General features: G+C 41.7%; 1 long non-coding RNA gene across 1 annotated transcript; it reads right to left on the bottom strand.

The window, feature by feature from the left end:
* Nucleotides 1-2,671: 2,671 nt before the first annotated feature.
* Nucleotides 2,672-24,662, bottom strand: LOC111181240 (uncharacterized). The gene is made up of 3 exons (XR_002646415.2): nt 24,558-24,662; nt 6,194-6,304; nt 2,672-5,067 (listed from the first exon to the last, which is right to left on the bottom strand). It is a non-coding gene; the product is annotated as an uncharacterized LOC111181240 (long non-coding RNA).
* Nucleotides 24,663-26,924: the final 2,262 nt, after the last annotated feature.

The raw sequence follows: 26,924 nt of genomic DNA on the forward strand, positions 1-26,924 counted from the left end.
GTAGTATTCTTTTATAATTCTTTAAATTTCTGTAAGGTTTGTAATGTCCCCACTTTTAGACAAATCTAAAGGTTTGTCAATTTTGATCTATTCAAATAACCAACTTCTGGTTTCACTGATTCTATTTTTAAGTTTCATTTATTCTTTGTATCTGCTTTTGTCCATATTTTCTTCCTTCTGCTGGTTTTGGGTTTAGTGTGCTCCTCTTTTCTAGTTCCTTAAGATGTAAAAGTTAGGTTAAGATTTTCTTCCTTTTTAATATAGGTATTTATAGCTGTACATTTCCCTCTGGGAACTGCTTTCATTGAATCTCATAAGTTTTGGTATGTTGTGTTTTTATTTTCCTTCATCTCATAGTATTTGCTAATTTCACCAGTGATTTCTTCTTTGACCAATCGGTCATTTAAAGAGTATGTTGTTTAATTCCCACATATTTGCAAATTTTTCAATTTTCCTTCTAATATTGACTTCTAACCTTGTTTCATATTAGTTAGATACTTGGTATGCTTTCAGTTGTTTAAAATGAGAATTACTTTATGATCCTGGAGAATGTTCCATGTGCACTTCAGAAAAATGTGTATCTGCTGTTGTTGGGTGGAATGTTCCAAATATGTCTGTTAGGGCTAGTTGGTTTTTGTGTTGTCCAAGTCCACTTACTTATTGATCTTCTATCTAGATATACTTTTCATTATTGAAAATAAGGTACTTAAGTCCCCAAGTATTGTAGAACTATTTCTCCCAACAATTCTGTACATGTTTACTACATATATTTTGAGGCTCTGATGTTGAGTGCAAGTACGTTTATCTTCTAAATGCATTGACACCTTTATCAATAGATAATTTCCTCTTTGTCTTGTAACAATTTAGACCTAAAACCCATTTTGTGTTTTAATCTATCTACACAAGATCACTTTTTTAGTTCCTCTAGTGGATATTTTTATATCTTTAAAGATTACAACTAACTTTTAAACCTTTAAAAATTGAAATATAGTTGATTTACAATATTGTGTTCATTTCAGGCGTACAGAAAAGTGAGTTACATATATATTTTTTCATATTATTTTCAATTATATATTATTATAAGATATTGAATACAATCTCCTGTGCTATACAGTAAATCCTTATTGCTTATCTATTTTATGTATAGTAGTTTGTTACTCCCATAGGCCTAATTTATCCTTCCCCCCTCCCCTTTTCATTTGGTAACCATAAGTTTGTTTTCTGTACCTGTGAATCCATTTCTCTTTTGTATATTCATTTGTATTGTTTTTTAGATTTCACATATAAGTGATATATATTTGTCTGTCTGACTTGCTTCACTAAGTATAATATTCCTTAGGTCCATCCATGTTGCTGCAAATGGCAATATTTCATTCTTTTTTATGACTAATATTCCATTACACACACACACACACACATATCATGTCTTCTTAAGCCAGTCGGGCATTTGGGTTGTTTCCATGTCTTGGCTATTGTAAATAGTGCTGCTACATGAACACTGAGGCACATGTATCTTTTGGAATTAGAGTTTTCATTTTTTCCAAATATTTACCAAGAAGTGGGGTTGCCAGATTACATGGTAGCTCTATTTTTTGTTTTTTAAGGAAACTCCATACTGTTTTGCATAGTGGCTGCACCAATTTACATTCCCACCAACAGTGTAGGAGGGTTCCCTTTTCTCCACACACTCTCTGGCATTTATTATTTATAGTTTTGGTGATGGCCATTCTGAATAATGTGAGGTGATACCTCATTGTGGTTTTGATTTGCATTTCTCTAATAATTAGCAATGTTAAGCATGTTTTCATGTGCCTGTTGACCATCTGTATGTCTTCTTTAGAGTAATGTCTATTTAGGTCTTCTGCTCATTTTTAAATTATGTTGTTTTTTAATATTGAGTTGTATCAGCTGTTTGTATATTTTGAATATTAACCCCTTGTTGGTTTGCATTGTTTGCAAATACTTTCTCCCATTCAGTAGGTTGTCTTTATGTTTTGTTGATAGTTTCCTCTGCTGTGCAAGAGTTTTAAAGTTTGATTAGGTCCGTTTATTTTTGTTTTTATTTGTTTTGCCTTGGGAAACTGATCTAAGAAAATATTGCTGTGATTTATGCCCAAGAATGCTCTTTGACTGTGTTCTCTTCTGGGAGTTTTATGGTGTCATGTCTTAAATTTAGGTCTTTAAACAATTTTTAGTTAACTTTTGTATATGGTATGTTTTAATTTCATTGATTTGCATGTAGCTGTCCAACTATCCCAACAGCACTTATTGAAGAGATTGTCTTTTCATTGTGTATTCTTGCCTCCTTTCTTGTAGATTCATTGACTGTAGGTGTCTGGGTTTACTCTGGGTTCTCTATTCTTTTACATTGATCTATATGTCTGTTTTTATGTCAATAACATGTTGTTATGATTACTGTAGCTTTGTAGTTCTGAGGTCTGGACGGGTTATGCCACCACCTTTGATCTTTTTTCCTCAGGATGGCTTTGGCAATTCTGGGTCTTCTGTGACTCCATATAAATTTTAGGATTATGTTTTCTAGTCTGTGAAAAACATCATGGGTGTTTTGATAGGAATCACACTAAATCTGTAGATTGCTTTGGGTAGTATGGCTATTTCTTTTTATATATATATAAATTCCTTCCTCCCTCCCTCCCTCCCTTCATTTCTTTATTTTTTGTCAGTCGCTGTAAGACTGAGGAACAAGTCCTGAGAGCAGGTGAGGGGATTAAGAAGAGACAGGGTCAGGAGGGTGGTGTATAAACACACACTTTATTTCTCATCAAACCTCTTTATATATTGCAGTAGACAAAACATGTTTTTGTTAAAATCACCAAACTGAATCATCAGACAGCATTTCCTTAGTGTTGAAGTTATAGTACAAAACATTCTGCGAACCAGGATATAAACATGCATGAGAACAGACTGTGACTACCAAAGCATGCCAAGGACAAACTATAGTTAGAAAAACTGCAAGCAACTTCATGGGCCAAGACTCATATCTTCTCTAATAACTCTTTCGTGTCCTGTCAATGATTAAGCAGGACTTTGCCATGCTTTAAGCTGCAAGAACGGTGTCAGCTTGCAGCTGGTTCCCGACATGTCCCCCTTCCTTATTTTTTAATGTGAGGTAGTAGAGTCCAACTTGGAGTTCTGCAATTGCTCATAAGCCAATTCACAGGAGGACTGGAAAACAACAAATACACAATAATATTAAAATACCAATAACAATTATAGAATAAAGGAGGTTAATAAGAGAACTTGGGGCAAAAGTACGTGTAATCTGGGTAAATATGTCTCAAGCAATTTCCACTGGATTTACATCTAGGGGAGCTGCATGCTGGATATTTGTAATATCCCCATGTAAGGGAGCAATATCAAGGGATAGATTGGAATGAGACCAAATTCCCAATAAATGATTCTTAATCTGAGGCCAAGGCCACTGTTATATGGCTTAACAGATTGCAGAAAATTCTGCATGACAACGCATAGAACAGGCAGTTTTTAAAGCAGCTAATTGGTCTCCAAGAATAAGAACAACTTCTTCCAATGCATTAACATGACTTTCTAATTTTCTATCAATAGTTTCTTGAGTTCCCAAAGCATTAGAGACATTAGCAGCTAAATTATTCACAAATGTGGCAGTATGAATACTTTGAGTCAGCGCAGTATCAGAAGCAGCTACAGAAGCAATGACTGCAATGAGCACTGTAATTCCAGCTATAAGTAACCCCCAAAATCGCTTGGGCCATTGTAAAAGAAGGGAAAGTTCATGCATGACCTGCAAACCTGAATTAGAATACCAAGGACCTGTAACATTTACAGGGAGCATAACAAAGGGAGGCTGATGAACAAGAAGAAATCCCAGGTTTGGTTCCCCCATGCTTATACAATTTGTCAAATTACAATTATCACAACGTATGTCATAAAACCCTTCTTTTTGAAAAACGTAGAGAGAACCAGTAAGAATAGCATAGGGTGATGGAACACAAGCCATAACAAAAGCGGTTAAGTTCCTAACAGGATGTTGTTGATGTGAAAGGACAACAGGCCCCACAGCAGCCATCAACTTCCAGATATTATTTTGTACATTTCCTAAATTGGTGGAGAGGACACCCTCCACCTATCCCCCTGGAGATTCAATCTTATTAATAAGAAGTTCAGCAAAAGGTTGAGGAAAACACCAGTCCAAAACAGCTGCAGTAGTATGAGGAATTCGATGCCACACTGGTGTAGAATATTGGCATCAATGCCACGGAGGATATGACCATAAACGTTCTGAGGGGTTAGAAAAGGGGGACAATATTTGTTGAATGCAGGGAGGCAAGTCCTTAGGAGGATCCTCTGTAGCCTTAAAATAAGAAGTGGAGAGCCTCATAATATTCAAAATCCACTCCCTGTGAGATCATGTTTCATTCCAATACTGGAACTGATATGTATAAGAAGGCCTGGGTCCTACCGAAAGACATCCATGCCAGTATTGTTTGTGTTGGTTATACCAAAATGCAGGAATGGAAAAACAGGGGCACGCAAAGAAAAGGCAGTAAATGAAAAACAAGTTACAGTGAGAGGGGTAATAAAATCACTGCTTGGATAGCCAAGAAGGGAAGTATCGTTAACATAAACAGGAATTGAGGGATCATTTCATTCTACGGGGCGAAGTAATGGAGGATCAGGGACATATGCCCAATAATTATCAGTATTACCCAAAACTACCTGACAAGAGATAATAGCCAACATAGCCACAAACAACGTTTGTGGGGACTTAGTCACTTGCTGCTGCATCAACATCTCCTCTGCCTTCTGGGTCAGTTGTTTCAATTGGCCCCATGTTGGAGGGTTGGCCATCCACGTGGCGCAGGAGAGACAACACTGATGAGCTTGGAGAGCTGGTTTCTCAGGAGGATTGGAAGTGTCGTCAAGCCGCATTCTCTTCATATGGTGGGGGAGAGAGTTCACCATCCGGTCTGGATCCATATTGCAGGGGAGGGAATTCACCATCCATCTGGTCTGGATCCACAGAATCTCATGAGGTGCTCAGGTATCCAACGAGGATCCTTAGTGTCCCTAGGAAACATACAAACATGCCCTCATCCCCATATTAGTATAGGATCCTGGACCATTCCATTGATTAGTAAGAGGATCCTGCCAACGGACTTCAGCAAAAGGCAAGGCACAAGGATGCCAAAATCCTTCGGCAGCTGTCTGTCCTTGCTTATCTACGTTCAAAAAATTTAAAGTATATAAAGAATGTCGCAATAAATTGTGCGGGGTTGTGGTATATTCCCCCTTCTTTATTTTAAACCCCAAAGAAGATATATCTTCCCCCTGCTTAGAAGCTTGAAATAAAGCAGTTTGGAGTGGAGAAGGAAGACTCACAGGCAGAGAGGAAGTAGAAGAAACAGAAATAGACCCCTGATTTACTGAAGGGGACTCATCAGGAGATTTTGCTGGCAAGGAAGAGCCAGAAGAATGTGCAACAGGGGCTAGGGAAGCATCTTGAGTAACATCATGTAAATGTTTTACCCAAGTTAAAGCTTGGGCTAAAGCAGTAAATGAAGTTTTATCTAATATAGGAAAGTTTTCAGATTCTGCAGGCACATTCTTAAGAGCTGCAAAAATGCCATCATCAAAATCAGGATCGTGCAGCCTCTTCCTCCAATTCAGTCTCATCCTCTGGGGATAGTTCATCAACCTCCTCCAGGGACTCTGAAGATGGCATGGTCGCCAACAAGGGAGGTGCAGTAGGAGAAACAGGTTCCTCAGGCGAATTTTGTAACTGAGGAGCAGAAGGGAAGCAGCGTAAAGACGCTGCTTTGAATAATTTCTGAAGCTCATGAGTTGGGTCAAGACAATCTCTTATCAAATTCCAAAGTGAAAAAGTATCTACAGGAACCTTAGAAGGTCCATGAAGGGAATAGAAAGTTTTCAATTGTTGACCTATTTTTTCCCATGTTTGAATATTAACAGTTCCTCCCTCTGGGAACCATGGACAAATTTCCTGCACAAAATGAAGAAAATGATCAAGCTGTTTATGTGTAACCTTAACACCCTGAGCAGATAACATAGAGTACAGTAGCTGAACGAAAAGTTGTCGTTCCTTAAATCCAGTTTGCCCCATTTTTACTCCTGATGAGAACAAAACAGAAAGAAAGGCTACATCTAAAATATCCCCCGGTACAATCCAACTTACCCTGTATATGTCTGCGTGTGAAATATTTCCGGGGTCCCTCTCAACAGCCCATGTACTCAGGTCACTGTTCGGGCGCCACTTGTCAGTCACTGTAAGACTGAGGAACAAGTCCTGAGAGCAGGTGAGGGGATTAAGAAGAGATAGGGTCAGGAGGGTGGTGTATAAACACACACACTTTATTTCTCATCAAACCTCTTTATATACTGCAGTAGACAATACATGTTTTTTGTTAAAATCACCAAACTGAATCATCAGACAGTATTTCCTTAGTGTTGAAGTTATAGTACAAAACATTCTGCAAACCAGGATATAAACATGCATGAGAACAGACTGTGACTACCAAAGCATGCCAAGGAAAAACTATAGTTAGAGAAACTGCAAGCAACCTCATGGGCCAAGACTCACATCTTCTCTAATAACTCTTTCGGGTCCTGTCAATGATTAAGCAGGACTTTGCCATGCTTTAAGCTGCAAGAACTGTGTCAGCTTGCAGCTGGTTCCCGACAATTTTTGGCTGAGTTGGGTCTTTGTTTCTGGACACGGGCTTTCTCTAGTTGTGGTGAGTGAGGGCTACTCTTCGTTGTGGTGCACAGGCTTCTCAACGTGGTGGCTTCTCTTGTTGCAGAGCACAGGCTCTAGGTGTGCAGGCTTCAGTAGTTGTGGCTCATGGGCTCTAGAGCGCAGGCTTAGTTGCTCCGTGGCATGTGGGATCTTCCTGAACCAGGGCTCGAACCCATGTCCCCTGCATTGGCAGGTGGATTCTTAACGACTGTGCCACCAGGGAAGCCCCAGTGTGACCATTTTAACAATATTAATTCTTCCAATCCAAGAGCATGGGGTATCTTTCCATTTCTTTGAATCATTTTCAGTTTTCCTTCAGTTTTATAGTTTTCAGCATATAGGTCTCTAACCTCCTTGGTTGTTTATTCCTAGGTATTTCTTTTTGATGCAATTTTAAAAGGGATTTTTTTTTACATACTCTGATATTTCACTGTTAGTGTAAAGAAATGCAACAAATTTCTGTATATTAATCTTGTATCCTGCTACCTTGCTAAATTGATTTATTAGTTATAATAGTTTTGGTGTGGAGTCTTTAGGGTTCTGTATACAGAGTATCATGTCATCTGCAACTAGTGACAATTTTACCTCTTCTCTTCCAATTTGGATATCTTTTACTTCTTTTTCTTGTCTGATTGCTGTGGCTATGAGTTCGAATACTATGTTGAATAGAAGTGGGGACAGTGGGCATCTTTGTCTTGTTCCTGAATTTAGCAGGAAGGCTTTCATTTTTTACTGTTGAGTATTTTGTTGCTTGTGGGTTTGTCATAAATGATTTTCATCATGTTGAAGTATTTTCACTCTATACCCACGTTGATGAGAGATATTTTTTTTTTATCATGAATGGATGTTGAATTTTGTCAAATGCATTTTCTGCATCTATTAAGATGATCATGTGGTTTATGTCTTTCCTTTTGTTAATGTGGTGTATAACACTGATTGATTTGCGTTATGTTGAACCATCCTAGAATGATCCAACTTGATCATGGTGTCTGATCCTTCTTATGTATTGTTAGATTTGGTTTGCTAATGTTTTGTTGAGTATTTCTGCATCTATATCAAAGATATTGGCCTGAAATTTTCGTTTTTGTAGTGTCTTTGGTTTTAGTATCAGGGTGATGGTGGCTTCATAAAATGAATTTGGGAGTGTTCCCTCCTCTTCAGTCTTTTGGACGAGTTTGAGAAGGATAGGTATAAGTTCTTCTTTGTATGTTTGGTAGAATTCCTCAGTGAAGCCATCTGGCCCTGGACCTTTGTTTAGAGGGAGGTTGGTTCTTTTTTTTTTTTTTTTTATTCTAGATATGATTTCACTTCTAGTCATCAGTCTTGTTCAAATTATGTTTCTTCTTGACTCGGTTTTGGCAGGCTCTGTGTTTCTAGAAACTTGTCCATTTCTTCTATCGTGCCCAATTTGTTGGCATATGACTGTTCATAATATTCTCTTATGATTTTTTTGTATTCCTATGACATCATTTATTTCTCCTCTTTCATTTCCTATTTTGTTTATTGATGTCCTCTCTATTTTGTTTTTGGTGAGCCTGCCTAGAGGTTTGTTCATTTTATCTTTAAAAAAAAACAGCTCCCGGTTTTATTGATCTTTTCTATTTTTGCTGATCTCCATTTTATTTATTTCCTAATTTTTATTATTTCCTTCCTTCTACTGACTTTGGGTTTTGTTGACTTTTCTAATTCTTTTCATGGTAGGGAGGTTGTTTGAGACTTTTTTGTTTCTTGAGGAAGGCCTGTATCTCTTTGAACTTCCTTCTTATAACTACTTTTGCTATATCCCATAAATTTTGTAAAGTTGTGTTTTCATTTTCATTTCTCTGAAGGTATTTTGATTTCATTGTTGACCCATTAGTTTTTTTAGTAGCATGTTGTTTAGTCTCTATCAGTTCATTATTTTCCTGTTTTTCTTTCTGTGGTTGATTTCTAGTTTCATACTGTTGTGGTCAGAAAAGGTGCTTGAAATAATTTCTATCCTCTTTAAATTTGTTGAGGCTTATTTTGTGACCTAGTATGTGGTCTATCCTAGAGAATGTTCCAAGTGCTCTTGAAAAGAACATGTATTCTGCTGTTTTTGGATGTAATGTCCTACAGATATCTGTTAAGTCCAACTGGTCTATTATGTCATTTAGGACCTCTGTTGCCTCTGATTTTTTTTTAAGGGACGGAGGGAGAGAGGGAGGATGGATGGATACATGGATGGAGGGATGGTGAGTGAGTGAATAGAGGGATGGATGGATGGATGACAGATAATAATAGTGAACTTTTAAAATTAATATATGGCTGCATTGGGTCTTCATTGCTGCACACGGCTTTCTCTAGTTGTGGCGAGCAGGGGCTACTCTTCATTGTGGTGCACAGGCTTCTCATTGCAGTGGATTCTCTTGTTGTGGAGCACAGGCTCTAGGCACATGGGCTCAGTAGTTGTGGTTCGTGGGCTCTAGAGCGCAGGCTCAGTAGTTGTGGCGCATGGGCTTAGTTGCTCCACGGCATGTGGGATACTCTCGGATCAGGGATTGACCTGTGTCCCCTTCATTGGCAGGCAGATTCTTAACCACTGCGCTGCCAAGGAAGTTCCTACTATATGTTTTTGATTTGTGGTAACTGTGGAGCTCAAGTATGTTGGCCCATAACTATATCTACTTGTGTTAAATTGATAGTCATACAAATTCATGTTCTAAAATATCTACATTTTAAACTCCCCTCCCCCACGTTTTGTGATTTTAATGTCCTATTTTACATATTTATGTTTATCCTTTTGCTGTTACTTGTAGTTATCGCTTTTACAAATTTTTCTGACTTTTAAAATCTATCTACTGGCTCATTTAAGTGATCTTCAATCCTTTTATGTATTTGCCTTTCTTATTGTGGTTTTCCCTTTCCTATATATTCTTGCTTCTTGTCTATTTAGAGAAGACCCTTCAATATGTCTTACAGGGTAGATTTAGTATTGTTGAATTCTTTTAGTTTTTGCTTGTCTAAGAAATTCTTTCTCTCTCCTTCTATTCTAAATGATAATCTTGCTGGGTAGAGTATCCTAGATTGCAGGGTTTTTTCTCTCAGAACTTTGAATATATCATGCCCTTCCTTTCTGACCTGCAAAATTTCTACAGAGAAATCAGCTAATTGCCTATGGGGGTTCCCTTGTAACTGTTTTTCTCTTGCTGCCTTTAGAATCCTCTCTTTAACTTTTGGAATTTTAATTATGATATGTCTTGGTATTGGTCTGTTTGGGTTATCTTGTTTGGGGCCCTCTGTGCTTCCTGTACCTGGATATCTGTTTCCTTCTTTAGGTTTGGGAAGTTTTCAGCCATAATTTCTTCAAATACATTTTCAATTCCCTTTTCTCTCCCTTCTCTTTCTGGAAACCCTATTATGCATAGGTTGGCAGGTTTTATATTATCCCATAAATCCTGTATGTTACTTTAATTTTTTTAAATGTATCTTTCTGTCTGCTGTTCTGGATTGGGTGACTTCCATTATTCTATCTTCCAGATCACTTATTCATTCTTCTGTGTCATTTAGTCTGCTATTCATTGCTTCTAGACTGTTTTTTATCTCAGCAATTAAATTGTCTATTTTTGATTGATTCATCTTTATAGTTTTTTAGTTCCTCATTACAGTGATTTGACTTTATATTGGTAATCTTTCTTAATTCCTTCAGCATTTTTATTACCTCCATTTTGAACTCAGGGTCTAGTAGACTGGTGAGGTCTGTTTCATTATTTGTTTATTCAGGGGATTTCTCTTATTCTTTTAACTAAGATTAATCCCTATGCTCTTTACTTAACTTTCTCTGTTCTATGAATTTAGAAGAAACAGTTATCCCCTGCGCTCTTGAAGGGCTGTTTTTATGTGGGAGCATCCCTGTGTAGGCTGTGTGTCCAATATTTTTGGTGTGAGGGCTGTTTTTGGCATGGATGCCAGCCATGTGTTTCCTCAGAGTGTGGTGGCCATTATCCCCTTGATAGGGGGTGTGATTTGCATTGTGGTGCCTTGAGCCTGTTCTGGATGTGAGGTGGGGCTTCCTCTTTACCCTGTGGCTGTCATCACCCTCTCCAGGGCTGGGTCTGCTCTCCAGTTGTTAGGGTAGAAGCCCTGAGGTCAAGTTCAATCAGGTTCCATTGCCCTTGAGTTCATGTCCTGCCCCAAAGGAAGTAATTGCTAAATCAGGTGAGGCCTGTGTGGTCACAGAGAACCTATGCATGCACTGCCTGAGTAGGCATCTGCTCACAAGCAGCCCATGGTCGTGTCTTTCTGTTTTGTTCATCCCAGATGTAGTGCAAGGCTGTGGTGTGCAGTAGACTGGGGCTGGGTGTCAGGGTGTTGTGGCTGTAGGAATTGAGGTGGCTGTGTTGCTACCTGGCATCTGGTCTGACTCTGTGGCAGACTTCTCCCAGGATCTGTCTGCCCCAGATCTGGCACTAGGTGCAGTGTGCAGTCGGCGGAGCCGGGGCACCCTCACTGGGAAATGAATTGCTGGGTACTCTTGCCCAGGGCCAGTTTGCCTCAGTTTCAGCACTTAGCTGCTGTGCGTTCTTGTGGCAATGCCCAGTGAGTGTGCTGACAGTGTCTGATGCAGTTGGACCTGCTGCCGCCATTTGCATGCTTACAATAGGCTCTGCCACTAGAGCTGCCACTTCCTTCTACACACCGATAATGGGTTCTGTAGCTCCCCCTGGATCACACCCCAGGCCCTTCTGGCTGCTTCATTATAGCTAGATTGAGTCCTCACCCAGGGCCTCTCTTCCCGGGATTCAATGCTTAGCCACTCCTGTGGCCACCTGGTCTGCACATTGCAATGTCTGCCCAGCTAGCCCTGCTGCTCCCCTGTGCATGCAGTAACAATGGTCTCCATGGTTCTGCCTGGATCATGTCCTAGGCACCCTGGTCTATCTCTGCATAGTTAGACTGAATCTTTGTCCTGACCTCATGCCAGGCTGTAGTAAGGAGTGAGCAGGTCCAAGGTATTCGCCCCTTCAGATTGGGAAGTGTGGCAAGGCAGCACACACTACTGCAAGTCCCTCTCTGCATGGATTGTTAGTGAGCCAGAACACACACACACTCCTTGAGAGTAGAGTCTAGGCTTCTTCAATCCTTTTGTCTGTCTCAGTGGATTTCCCAGTAGGCAAGGTGACTTGTCTCCTCTGTTCAGGACCCTAGGACTGGGATGCCCAGATTGTGAGTCAATATAATATGCTCCCTTTCCAGGGCAAGTGTCTACCCGTGTGGACCTTCTCTTCCTTACAAATCCCTCCCAGGGTGCCAGTCCTGACCTGATGTCTTTTTTCCCCCATCCTACCCAGTTACATGTTGATCTTTCTTGCTGCTTTGGTTGTGTAGGAGATCTTTTGCCTGTTTCCAGTTAGTTTTCTGTGACAACTGTTCCACATGTAGATGTATTCTTGATGTGTTTGTGGGAGGAGGTGAGCTCCACGTCCTGCTACTCTGCCATCTTGACCCTCCTTCCAGATCTCTTTTGGTTGCTCTTCATTTGCGTAGAATATCTTTTCCCATCATTTATCTTTGAGCCTATTTGTGACTTGGGTATAAAATGAATCACTTGTGAGCAGCATACAGTTGCATCAAGTTATCAAAAAATCCATACTGCTTCCTTTGTTTTTTAATTTGTAAGTTATCTATATTTAAAGTGATTACTGATAACATAGTTCTTCTGTTTTGCTGTATTTTCCATATGTCTTATATGATTTTTATTCAGTTCTTCTAATAATGCCTTTTCCAGTGTAATTCTTATTCCCTCTTTCTTTTTCAGTATGTTTTTAAGGTAATTTATTGGTTGCAATTTGGGAATTAATAGTTAATGCCCTTAATTTATACCAATCTGTGAATTGATACCAAGTGTGAATTGATACCAACTTAGTTTAACGGCACGTTAACTCTGCTGTTATCCAGCTCCATCCCAAACTTTTATGTGGTAATTTCACGAATTACATCTTTATACATCATGTGCCCACTGACATAGATTTATAATTATTGTTGTATGCATTTGTCTTTTTAGTCATATAGAAAACAAAAAGAGAGTTATAAACCTGAAAAACAATGGTGATAGCTTTAATGTGTACATCTATGTATTACCTTTGTCAATGATCATTATTTTTTTGTATTGCTTTGAGTTACTGTCTCATGTCCTTTTGTTTCAGCCTTAAGAACTCCCTTTAGCATTTCTTGCAGTGCAGGTGTAGTAGACATGAGCTCTCTTAGCATTTGTTTATCTGCTATGCGGTATGCGGGCCTCTCACTGTTGTGGCCTCTCCTGTTGCGGAGCACAGGCTCCGGACATGCAGGGTCAGCAGCCATGGCTCACGGGCCTAGTCGCTCCGCGGCATGTGGGATCTTCCAGGACTGGGGCACGAACCCATGTCCCCTGCATCAGCAGGTGGACTCTCAACCACTGCACCACCAGGGAAGCCCTTTCCTTCATTTTTGAAGGAGTGGTTTGCCAATATAGAATTCCTGGTTGACAGTTTTGGTTGTTGTTTTTTGTTCCACACCCCCCCCCCAGCATTTTAAATATTTCCTCCCACTGCCTTCTGACCCCCATGGTTTCTGATGAGAAATCAGCTGTTAATCTTACTAAGGATCCCTTGTTTGTGACAAGTCTCTATCTTGGCTGCTTTCAAGACTTTTCTCTTTGTTTTTCGAGAATTTTAGTACACTGCATCTCAGCGGGGATCTGAGTTTACCTTGCTTGGAGTTCATTAAGCTTCTTGGAGGTGTAGTTTCATGTCTTTCATCTAATTTGGGACATCCACTTTGGCTCACTGGTTGTTGACTAGGAGCTCACCTGAGGCAGTTGCCAGGAACATCTATATACAGCCTCTGTGTGGCTTCAATTTCTCACAGTGTGGTGGCTGGGTTCCAATATGAAGCATCCCAAGAGTGAGTATTCCAAGATAACTAGGCAGAAGCACCGGCTTCTTATGACCTAGCCTTAGAAGCCACAGAACATTACTTCTGCCATATTCAATTGGTCAAGCTAACCACTAAGATCATCCTAGATTCAAGAAGTGAGGAATCAGATATCTCCCCACAATGGGAAAACATTGAACGATTTATGGCCCATTTTTAATCCACCATAAATATCCTGTTGATTACAAAAGAAAGAGTCAAGTTTCCAGAGCAAGCAAATGACAGAGAAGAGCTGTCAAGGATAGGTCTCCCATTTCCTGAATGGGAAGGGCAGGGATTTGGGAGTGTCCCACTTGTATCAGTATAAGGAAAAGCCCTACATTAAAGACAGAGATACAAGGAACTCAGAAGTGAAAAGGAATAAAGACCCTGCCTCCTCAGGATAAGAGAAAAAGGTGCTCCCTCAGTGATGTTCCTTGGAATGCGAATGGTACAGAAATGTAATTTGATTGAATTCAAGGACTAGTCATTGGGGCGAAAGAAACCTCCAATAATGTAGGACTAAATGGGACCTTTCTTAATTATATGTAACATACACAGCAAAACCCCATGGCAAAATGTAGTTCATAATGAAGAAACTAGTCAATCCTTTTAAACATAGGTTACAGGAAAAGAATGACTGGTACCACTTCCATTGTTTAACATATTACTGGAATTCCTAAACAATGATCTAAGATGACAAAAATAAGATGTGTGAGGACTGAAAAGGAAGGAATAAAACTCAATATTTGAGGACATTAAGATTCATTTACTTAGAAAATCCACCCAAGTGAACATGTAAACTATTGGACAGCTATGAGAGTTTGGCTAGTCTGCTAGATTCAAGATCATTTTATTAGAAACAATAAAATTTCTCCACACTAGCAATGAATATTTAAGAATTAACACAGAACACACAAGACCACTGTGGAAAAACCTTTAAACTCTTAAAGGGGAAGTTTTGAATAAATGTAGATATTCCACGTTCTTGGATCAGATGACTTAGCAAAATAAAAATATCAAATTTCTCCAAATTTATATATAAATTCAATGAGATTCCAAATAAAATCCCAGTGGGATTTTTTGAGCTACCTCATAATCTTATTCTAAAATCTACTTAAGGACTTCCCTGGTGGTGCAGTGGTTAAGAATCTGCCTGCCAATACAGGGGACAGGTTTTTGATCCCTGGTGTGGGAAGATCACACATGCTACAGAGCAACTAAGCCCGTGTGCCACAACTACTGAGCCTGCACTCTAGAGCCCGTGAGTCACAACTACTGAGTCCATGCACCTAGAGCCCATGCTCCGCAACAAGAGAAGCCACCACAATGAGAAGCATGTGCACCGCAACGAAGAGTAGCCCCCACTCGCTGCAACTAGAGAAAGCCTGTATGCAGCAACAAAGACCCAATGCAGCCAAAAATAAAGAAATAAAAAATAAAATGAATTAAAAAAAAACCCAACAACTTAAGGTAGTTTTGGGAACCCCTCAGACTTGGAATTGGTGTCAGAAGTGAGAGCAATTTTGTGTGGACTCTTCCCTCTAGTTGTTAACTTTCCCATAGACCAATGGACGTAAGTAGAGAAATACACACACACACACACACATATATATATATACTCTTTAGTAGTGAGAAAATGATAAACTATTAGAAAATTATATTAGGAAAGTAGCTCATTACATGAGAAAAATATAAGTGGGTTCTGACCATAAGTCCTATACAAATAAGGATTCTAGGTGGAATAAAAACCTAATTGTGAAAGATAAATGGGAGAAAAATCCTGTAGAATATATTTGTGACTTCAGTTGGGGAGACCTTAAAACAAAATCCAAGGAAGCACAAATTATAGGTAAAAAAGAATTTCAAAGATGGCTTACACTATACCAAAATTAATGTTTATTAAGCAAAGGACCCCAAAGTTACCAGAAAAAACTGATAGGCTGAAAGAAGATATTTGCAACATCTAGCACTAACATGTAACTATCATCTAGACTATCAACTAGAATATGCTACTAAACTATACAAATCAAAAAGAAAAACGTAGATACCTCCAAGAAAAAGATATGAAGTCATTTTACCGACTGGGAAAACCAAATATTTAACAAGTCAAAGAAACAATGTTCAAACTTTTCAATAGTCAGATAAACAAAATTTAAACAAGATACCAATTTATACATAGCTGACTGTGAAAATCAGAAAGCTGGATAATGCCAAGTGTTGGTAGTGGTGTGGTGAAAGAGGAACTCTTATACACTACTAGCAGGAATATACAGTTGTAGTGGAGAGTGACCTGGCAGTTCTTAGTCAAATTAAGTATAAGTGAACCCTATGATACACGAGTCTCATTCTCTGGGGTATATATCCCAGAGAAAATTTCACATTTCTGTAAGATATGTATAAGAATTTTAATCATAGTCTTTTTTGTTATGCTGTTGGAGGGGTGGAGTTTGTTGGAGGAATTAGAGGCAATCTAGTATCGCTCACTCAGGGAATGGCCAAATAAAGTCAGGTGGAATATTATGGAGCAGTACAAACAAAAGAACTAGCCATGGTTTTGCTGAGTGAAAAAAGTTTTAAAAAGTCTATTGTGCCACATTGCTTATGTAAATTAAAAATAAAAGCAACAAAAAATGGGGCTTCCCTGGTGGCACAGTAGTTAAGAATCCGGCTGCCAATGCAGGGGACACATGCTTGATCCCTGGTCTGGGAAGATCCCACATGCCGCAGAGCAACTAAGCCCCTGCACAACTACTGAGCCTGCGCTCTACAGCCCGTGAGCCACAACTACTGAAGCCCATGCACCCTACAGCCCATGCTGTGCAATAAGAGAAGTCACCGCAATGAGAGGCCCGTGCACCACAACGGAGAGTAGCCCCCGTTCGCTGCAATTAGACCCAACACAGCCAAAAATAAATAAAATTTAAAAAATTAAAAAGCAACAAAAACCAATAACATTTGTCTTTTATTTTTTCACAAGGAGAAAAACTTAAGGACGTGGTGAGTTTGAATGGATTAGAGATAGGGATAAAAGGGAGTTATGTAAAAATTACATTAAAATAATTGTAGTAAAAGTTACACCTGTGTATTTTTTTTAATATGTTACAAACAGCATGTATAATTTCAAAGAAGTTATTTTAAATGGAAAAAGTCACTCTGATAAATGTTTTAAAGACAACAGAAGGCCTTGGGAGAGCAGAAGAAAGTACGGGACATAGCCCTGGGGCGGGCATGGAGCCTTCCCTGAATAAATATGGACAAATTAAATAAACCCCATAAAAACTGGGAATACAGTAACAGATATTTTGATTTTAGGTAAAGGGAACCTCATGTGTAGTATCATAGAAGTGGCAGAATGAGTGGGGATTATGCAGACTGCAAGAAAATCATATGGAGTCCAGAGAGATTAGTTTAGGTAATCAGAGGCCAGATGATGAAGCATTTCATGCAGAAAAGATCAGGCATTTTCCACTGGATAAAGGGAAACAATAATAGGTTTAAGCTGGGAAGTGACTGTTGTGGATAGATTTTGGCACCATGAGGTAGGAATGCTGCTGTAACAAATGCCAAAAAAAAAAAAAGTGGTTATGGCTTTGGAACTGGGTGATGGGTAGAGGCTGGAGGAGTTTTGAGGTGTATGTATGAAAAAGCCTACGGACTTCCCTGATGGCGCAGAGGTTAAGAATCCGCCTGCCAATGCAGGGGACATGGGTTTGAGCCCTGGTCTCTGAAAATCCCACATGCTGAGGAGCAACTAAGCCCGTGCACCACAACTACTGAGCCTGCGCCATAAAGCCCACAAGCCACAACTGAGCCCGTGTGCTACAGTCACTGAAGCCCGCGGGCCTAGGGCCCATGCTCCGCAACAAAGAGAAGCCACGGCAATGAGAAGCCCGCGCACGGCAACGAAGAGTAGCTCCTGCTCGCCTAGAGAACAACTAGAGAAAGCCCATGCGCAGCAATGAAGACCCAACGCAGCCAAAAAGAAATAAATAAATTTAGAAAAGAAAAAAGCCTAGATTGCATTAATGGGCTGTTCGTAGAAATACAGATGTTAAAGGTGATTCTGGTGAGCTCACAGATGGAAATTATGAACATGCTCTTGGAAACTGGAAGAAAAGTGATCCTTGTTAGAAAGTGACAAAGAACTTGGCAGAACTGTGTTCTAGTGTTTTGTGGAAATTAGTGACAACTTTGGATTAAGCTAGGGAGATTTCTAAGCAGTGTTGAAGGTGTAGCCTGGTTTCTTAATGTTTATTATAAAATGAGGGAGAAGAGGAAGATAAATTGAAGGAACTTTTTTTTTTTTTGCGGTACGCGGGCCTCTCACAGCTGTGGCCGCTCCCGTTGCGGAGCACAGGCTCAGGACGCGCAGGCTCAGCGGCCATGGCTCACGGGCCCAGCAGCTCTGCAGCATGTGGGATCTTCCCGGACCGGGGCACGAACCCGCGTCCCCTGCATCGGCAGGCGGACTCTCAACCACTGCGCCACCAGGGAAGCCCCTTGAAGGAACTTTTAAGCAAAAACGAACCAGATCTTGAAGATTTGGAAAATTCTCAGCCTATTCACGTTGCAAAAAATGAGAAAATGTGCTGTGGAGAGAACACCAAGAGTGTGGCTGGATAGTCATTCCATAAAGAGATTACCAATGAGTTTAATCAGCCATCTCAGCTGGAGCCAGGAAGAGAGATGAGATTATAGCAGCAGAAAAAGTGCCAGCTGGGACTAAAGGGGGACAGAAAATAGGATAGAGTGAAGTCTGTTTTACTTCTGAGATTTCACAGGACAGACGGGTCAACAGAGCTATCTGAATTTGGACAAGCATTATCCCTCAAGAAAAGGGCGGAGTGAGGATCTAGTTTGAGATGGCAACATAGAAGAATCCTGAACTCATCACCTTCTCCCGCAGACACAATGAATCTACAGCTACATACAGAATAATTCCCTCTGAAAGAAATCCAAAAATTAGTTGACGAACTCCCATGTATTGGGTAAACAAGGAAAAAATCCCCATCAAAACAGGTAGGAGATAGAGGGGTGGGATAGGGAGGGAGGGTGGGTGGGATAGGGAGGGTGGGTGGGAGGGAGACACAAGAGGGAAGAGATATGGGGATATATGTATATGTATAGCTGATTCACTTCGTTATAAAGCAGAAACTAACACACCATTGTAAAGCAATTATACTCCAATAAAGATGTTAAATAAATAAATAAAATTTAAAAAACCAAACCGGTAGGGAGAGGCTGAGAGGCAATCTCACCATAAACCCCACCCTTGGCATGGCAACCTACAATTGGGAGGAAACTCACAACTCTGAGCTTCTCCCTGAGGAGCAAAGGATTTGAACCCCACATCTGGAACCGCAACTTTTAAGACCTGTACCTGAGATGAGCCACCAAAACCCCTGGCTTTGAAAGCCAATAGTATTTGCATCCACAAGACCCACAGGATAGGATAAACTGAGAAACAGTTCTTAAAGGGCTCCAGCAGACTCACCTGGCTATCCTCCCAGGGCCCAGCACAGAGGCAGCCTAATTGAGACAGGAGGGAAAGGGGTAGGACACAAATGCTAGATAATGAAGACGGGGCACGGCTGTTGGGATGCGATAAAGACTATCTGGAACCAGCTGAAACCAAGATGACTTTGAGAATAGTCCGGTCATTGACCTTTAGCTCATTATACCTTCATTGTAAAACAAAAAATCACTCCCTCTTACGCCAGCTCCGAGGAGGACCATAAAAGACCAAAACGTGAACAGTGGCCCAATTCCTGGGATATCCCCACCCTACACCAAAATAGCAAAAATATTCCTCCCACTCATTAGCCTACAAAATTACTTAACCCATAAAAACCTATGACCCCATGCCCAAGGGCCACTCTCACTTTCTGAGACAGTCTACATTCTGCCTATGGAATGTGTATCTCTCTAAATAAACCTGCTTTCCCTTTACTCTGACTTGCTCTTGAATTCTTTCCTGTGTGAAGCCGAGGACTCTCACTTTGTGGTCTGTCCTAAGGACTCCTGCAGGTCCCAGGTCATGACATTTCCCTCTCCTGCAACATAATGAGCACCCAACTATCTATGAAAGAAGTGAATTTGCAAAGTTTTAGCCTGAGGATCAGATACCTAATTTAACACACATATAGGTGCCTATTGAAATACTCTCCAAAAACCACAGAGGCCAGCAGGTGCCATCTTTGCATTCTCCCTCCATCTTGCTGCAGGTCACCAGTATCTCCTGGAAAGGAGTTTATGCACATGCCTGGGACCCCAGTTTTTGTGGGTACCACCCAGGGCACATCCCTTGGTTGCCTGGCTCTGGTGACCAGCAGGGCTTATGTTCCCAGGTCCCACAGGACTGTAATAAATGGAGAAAGAGGGGTTTTGTTTGTTTGTTTGTTTTTACTAGCTACCCATCCCAGGGCTCAGCAGAGAGGTAGCAGACTGAAATGCCCAGTCTTCCTGTGAAAGAGGCCTATTAGCTTATCTTCACAGCTGTGGGCTGAGGGCCCAGCTTCTAATTAAACACATATCTAAGGGCTGAGTGTAATCCTCTCCAGAGATCTGGGAAGGCAGGCACGATCTTCATGCTCTCCCTCAGTCTCCCTCCAGGTTGCCTATATCTCCCAGAATGGAGCTTGTGCACACATCTGTGCTCTGATTTTTGATGGCTGCAGCACAGGGTACACCCCTCGATTGCCTGGCTCTCATGGCCAGCACGGCTTAAGTTTGCCAATCGGACTGGACTGTAACAAACAGAGAAATGTAACTGGGCAGGACCCTGTGAGGCCTTCCCAGAATAGACCCCTGCCCATGTCATCCTCCTGCCTTTTGTCTACAGAAAAACTTCAGTCAAAGAATAAATTTAATCAAAGAAGTGAGAAAATGCAGAAAGGAAAACAGTCAAGCAAGACAAAAATAATACTTTAGCCATTAAACAAAGTCAAGGACCTTTAGTTCTTCCTCAAGGGCTATAAATGATATTCTGAGCCATGTCCTTTGAGCTGTTTTGCGATACTGAAACCCCCATCACATGGAAGAAGTTAACTCTCTGCTGCCCACAAGCATGTAGACCCCAGACTGGTTGGAACCAGAAGGTTGATGCTGCTGACTCCCGATTACCTCACCACCAACCAATCAGAAGAATGTCCATGAGTTGATCACACACACCACAAACCCCCTCCCTCACCCTGTCTTTATAAACCTTTCCCTGAAAGCCCTCAGGGAGTTCAGGTCTTTTAAGTACTAGCTGCCCTGGACTCCTTGCTTGGCGCCCTGCAATAAATGCTGCACTTTCCTTCAGCACAACCCAGTGTCAGCAGATTGGCTTCACCGCACACAAGCAAGCAGACCCAAGTTTGGTTCGGTAACAGAAACAGTTCTTACCTGGCTGCTCTTAAAAGAAACAGCACAGACGTAGCAGCATGAAACACACCCCCCGGCTTTCTGTGAAAGAGGCCTATTTGCTTATCTTAAAGCTTCAGCCTGAGGGGCAGGCTTCTAACTTAACACATATCTAGAGGTCTACTGAAATACTCTCCAAAGATCAGAAAGGCTGGCAGGTACCAACTTTGCACTATCCCTCTGCCTCACTCCATGTTGCTGGTATCTCCCAGAAGGGAGCCTGTGCACACATCTGGAGTCCCAGATTTTGTGGCTGCTGCCCAGGGGATGCCGCTTGATTACCTGGCTCTGGTGGCCAGCAGGGCTTATATTCACAGGTTGTATAGGATTGTAGCAAAAGAAGAAAATGTTCATAACAAGCACCCTGCTCCTCCCAACAATGGAGAGGTAGCTGACTGAAAAAGCCCAGTCTTTCTGTGAAAGAGAAGCCATAAATTACTCAGCAATGCATTCACTGTAGGGCACTGATTTAGGGCAAGATTATTGGAAACACCTTTGCCAGTTCTTATAGTCTTGGGATTCTAGTCCAGGGGTTCTTGAGACTTTGGGAGTTGTTATGGACTGAATGTTTGTGTCTTCCCAAAATTCTTATGTTGAAATCTAACCCTCAATATGATGGTATTTGGAGGTGGGACCTTTGGGAGATAATTAGGTCATCAGGATAGAGACCTCATAAATGGGATGAAGGCGATGAAGGGACCAGAGTTCCCTCTTTGGGCCACATGGGAATACAAGGAGAAGCTAACAGTCTGTAACCTGGAAGATGGTCCTCACCAGAACTCAACCATGCTAGCTAGCACCCTGATGTGGCTTCCAACGTCCAGAACTAAGAAATGTTTTTGTAAGCCACCTAGTTTATGGTATTTTATTATATCAGCCTGAGCTAGGACACGGGTTATTTCTCTGGGAATTAAGTCAAATTTTTAAAATCTGATCCCTAGAAAAATACACCTAGGCCCCAATATGCAACTCCATACAGACAACTTCTGAGAGTTCAAGGACCTCTGGGAACCTGTCCAAGGAATCCCCAAATTTCAGGTAAGGAGATCAGCTCCTTACTTGTAACAGTCCATTGGGCCACACTACACCCTGATGACAGAGAGCTGGTAAAGCTGACTCAGAGTTCCACATACACGGTCATTACTCAAACTGCATCAACTTTAAACTGGACCCTTCAGGAATAACAATGAACCCTGTGCTTCATCTCTTATCATTTCCCTGCCCAAACCCCTACCCCGTTGACCCACATCTCTGTGTTAAAGTCATCAATCACAAACCTTCTTTTAAAGTCCTCCTAAAGAAGGTGGTCCCCGTCAGGTCTCTCAGGACTATCTCCTCTTTGGCCTTAAAAACTACTATTTATGAGGTAGGTAATGTTACTGTATTTCACCAAACTGAAGACGCCATTGGTTGAAAAAAAGGCATCCCCAATTCAGAAATGTTAAAATGCAAAGAGAATGGATCAGTCTTAGAGTTTTACAGATTCATCTGTTGGTAAACAGCTGCTGCACCAACTACCTTCCAAAATGACCTACTCAAAACCTGGGACACCCGCCCTTCCCCAGTTTCCCCCAGTCTTGAAATGAAAGGGTTCATTTCAGATTTAAAAGGGTCCTTCTAATGCCTTGCTCCATCCCTGGCCTATGTCTTTCTGGCAGTGCCTGTGCCTCATGTGCTGGTAAATATTCCACATGACAACGTAAGTTACAAAGGTTTTCAGTTCTCTCCAAGATGTATATTTCTGCATCATCAGGGTTGTGGGGAGCACAAAGTTCCCTGGATGGGTGGAATTAGTTTCCTGAATAAATACATGAAGAGAGGGTGGGGGGAGCAGGGATGATAAGAGTAAGAATTGGGTAAATTGAGAACATATCTTCAGCCCTCTCATCCCTAGGGATGCAAGGAACTGAGGACCAATTGCTCATAGAAAGCTGTTAGGATAGCAAACTTTAGACAAAATGTCGTGCATAAGTCATGATAAACAAGATGGTGTTAGAAGAAAGAGGGAAGATACCAACTCATCTAGGCCATGGCTTTAAGGCTTAAATGGTACAAACTTCTCCGTTCAGGCTCTTCTGGTGGGGAGTACAGAGCCCTGTAGGTCTGGAGGAGGAAAAAGGAGATAGAAGGCTGCAGGCCTGTCTTGCAGCTTCCAAACATACAATTTGAAACTCACCCCACTTCCTTCTCTGGCCCCTGATAACACATGAAGATTCTTCAACCCCAAAAAACCCTCAAAAGCTGGAGTTGAGTCCCTTAGACACCAAGGTGCAGCCTGCATCCTTGACAAAATGGCTGCATTTTGCCACAGAACTTGCCTTAGGTTCAATGGGACGGAGTTCACAACTTTCTCTCCTGAACAGGGCAAGTACACACCAGAGATGTTCAAATGATGTGTTTAAATCACCTTAATAATTCTAATAGCAATAATAAAATCAATAATACTAGCAACTAGGTAAGAACTTGTATATATTATCTCATTTGATTCTCAAAAAAGGAAAAAATAAAAAACAAAAGTGCAATGTTAAGTATTTCTCCCCATTTTACAGATGATGGAAACCAGGTTAACATAACTCATCCAAAATGACATGGTTTGGAGGTGATGGAGCCCAGAGTAGAATATAGGTTTCTCTGACTCCCAAACTAGCCCTCTTTAGGTAAGAGACAGTGCGGCCTTGAGGAGCATAAACTCCAGCTGTCTTCTCTTGGCTATATGGGGCCACATCTGTGAATTCACATTACAAGACCGAGTCTGCAACTCAGGAGAATCTCTGTGCTTGGAAGCTTCAAACTGAAACTCAAATTCCTGCCTTCTCTCCTAGAGGTCATTTTCCCAGGGATTCTCTAAGGCTATTGAGGAAAAGGAGGAAGAAGCAGGAGGGATTCACAGCTGCAGGCATCAGAGACCCTAGAAAAGACCCATGGCCCGGGAGAGCCATGATCGTGCTTCATAAATTGGTACTCATATCTCCGCTTGAGCCCACTTTTAGGCGAGGCACTACAGGGAAGAGGAATGCAGAAAGGCAAGGCTCAGGCCTTTCCTCCAAGGAAGCCAGATTCTCAGTCACTCACCCTATCTGTTTTTGTGGAGGCAGCCATATCTGAGGCAGAGAGAAAGGAAACTCTTCACGAACTTCACGAACACCAAGGAATCACTGGGTTACTAAGGGTTACCCTCGGCGGCAGCCACACAAAAGCTGTCGCACGCTCACACTGGCACTGCCACTGCCACACAGGGTCACAGTCTCACCAACGTGGTGACACAGCGTCAGAGTCACACAGGCTGCAACAATCTCCCCTTAATCACAGACCCATGGTAACGCCCTACACCAGATCATGCGTAGGCCCCACAAACACGCTATTATGGCATCACACACGCAACCCTAGTAGCAACACAAGACAAAAAGACACACACTGACACACACACTCGAAGGAGCAGCCTGGTAGACACACCGACGAACGCACGCCAACAAACCGGACGTACACGTCTCGCCCGGACAAAGACCGAGAGACAGCACCTCCTCGGCCCGCACAGGCTGGCCCCTCTGGAGCTTCAGGTCGCACCGCTTAGCGCCCCAGAGCCGGACGGAAACACACTTACCTGCCTCACGCTGAGAAACGCTAGCCACCGTCACCGCTACGTCACCAGACTGAATCGGGCCGCAGTGGCCCCTGGGAAATGTAGTTGGAGCAGGTGGGGGGTGCGGAAGAAGGCTGGAAACGCTCAGGTGCGAAGGGCTCTGGGGCTTGTAGTTTAGGAGGGAGACGCCGGTGCTCGGAGAGCTGTAACGCGCGCGAGGGGCGGCCCCGGATACGCCCCAGAGCCAAAGAAAGCCCCGACCCGTCCTCTGATCCGCTGGAAGAACTAGGGCTGGGGTCCCAAGTGGTGCCCTTGCACAGACAAGGGGCATTGCAGGGAGGGGTGGGACGGAAGGGACCGAAATCCGAAGTGGAAAAGAATAAGCTCCGTTCGGGGGAGTGGAGGAGGTGAGGGGAGGGTGAGTAGGCGTGAGACCGGAAGGAAGGGGTCAAGCCCCAGAGGTGGGAGGATCTTCCTAGGGGAGGAGCGCTCAGGTGATGCTTGTCCAGGGGGACTAACAAGCCAAGGAGCTAGCAGCTCACGTTAATTTTGGTAGCTCACTGCATTATAACCGGGCTCAGAGTTGAAAGATATACTTTGAGAGGCTCGTTTTTCCTGGTATCGCTGTTTGTCTCAGGCCAAGCAGAGCAGGAGAAAAAGACTTGTGAGGGCTGCGGAAACAATGAGAATGTCTTCTTGGGTGAGGCGGCTCTTGCCTCCCAAATAGGAAGGAAACCCTTGAGGAAACACTATGCCAGGGCAACCCATAATGCAGGTACAGTCTTTCATGGGTGCTGGACTCCTGGGGGGTTGGTGGAGGGGGGCTTCCAGCACCAGGGCCTGGGGGCTTCCAGCACCAGGGCCCACCAACCTTTATTTACCCCAGGTGCCTCCCAAGGCAAGGCAATATCTTCCTTTGGCCAACACCCATTATATGCTCAACTTTTCTACAAGAATTAAAGGTATTCAGTGTTTATCTTGGGGCCAGAATAAGCTAAATACCTGGATGGATAGGAGAGAAAGGATTTTCCCCTTTATGACACTGAGGAGGAGGGGCTAGCAAAAGGGACCAAGAAGAAATGGTGCAGATCATGGTGCTTCCCAACCTTTATCATGGCACAAACAGAAAATGGTAATATTTGTATGGCACACTGGAGTTGTATAAGTTAGGGTGTAGATTATGGTGATATAATAAAGACCCCAAAATACTGTGACCTAAATATCATACATTTCTCCCTCATGTAAGAGTCTAAGGGTGAGCAGTCCAGGACTGGTGGGATAGCTCTGCCTTCCTGAACAAGTAGTTTCCATCTTTGGGGCAAAGGTAAATATTAAAATTCTCAGTATCTTCCAGCAAATAGGGTAGAGGAAGGGCAGATAAAGCAGGCACAGAAATGATAATCATCCCTTTTGCTCACATCTCATTGGTTGGGCAAGATGGACTTCTTAAAAATAAAAATTAACTTTTGTGCATCAAAAGACATTATCAAGAAAGTGAAAAGATAACCGACAGAAAGGGAGAATATTTTCAAATTATGTATAGGATAAGGGTCTAGTATCCAATATATATAAATAACTTTTTATGACTCAACAACAAAAAGACAAACAACCCAATTAAAATTTGGGCAAAAGACTTGAATAGACATTTCTCCAAAGAAGATATACAAATGGCCAACAAGCACACAAAACGATGCTTAACATCATTAGTCATTAGGGAAATGCAAATCAAAACCACACGAAGTGCCACTTCACATCCACTACGATGGCTATAATTCTTTAAAAAGGAAAATAAGTGTTAGTGAGGATGTGTAAAAACTGGAAACCTTGTATACTGCTGGTGGGAATGTAAAATGCTTCAGCTACTGTAGACAGCAATTTGGCAGTTCCTCAAAAAGTTAAGCACAGAATTACCATATGATTCAACAATTCCACTTCTAGGTATATACCCAAAGAACTGAAAACAAGTACAAGTACACACATGTTCACAGCAGCACTATTCATAATAGCCAAAAGGTGTAAATATACCAAACATCCAACAATGAACAGATAAACAAAATATGGTACATACATACAGTGGAATATTAGTCAACCATAAAAAAACTGAAGTACAAATAATGCTCACATGGATGAACCTGCAAAACATTATGCTAAGGAAGCCATATACAAAACGTCACATATTGTATGATTCCATTTATATGAAATATCCAAAACAAATAAATCCATAGAGATAGAATGCAGATTAGTGGTTGCCTTCCTTAGTGGGGCTGAGGG

This window comes from Delphinapterus leucas, chromosome 20, assembly GCF_059928025.1.
Source record: "Delphinapterus leucas isolate spDelLeu-1000000601 "Yukka" chromosome 20, BTC_Dleu_Yukka2, whole genome shotgun sequence".
Taxonomy (NCBI): Eukaryota; Metazoa; Chordata; class Mammalia; order Artiodactyla; family Monodontidae; genus Delphinapterus; species Delphinapterus leucas.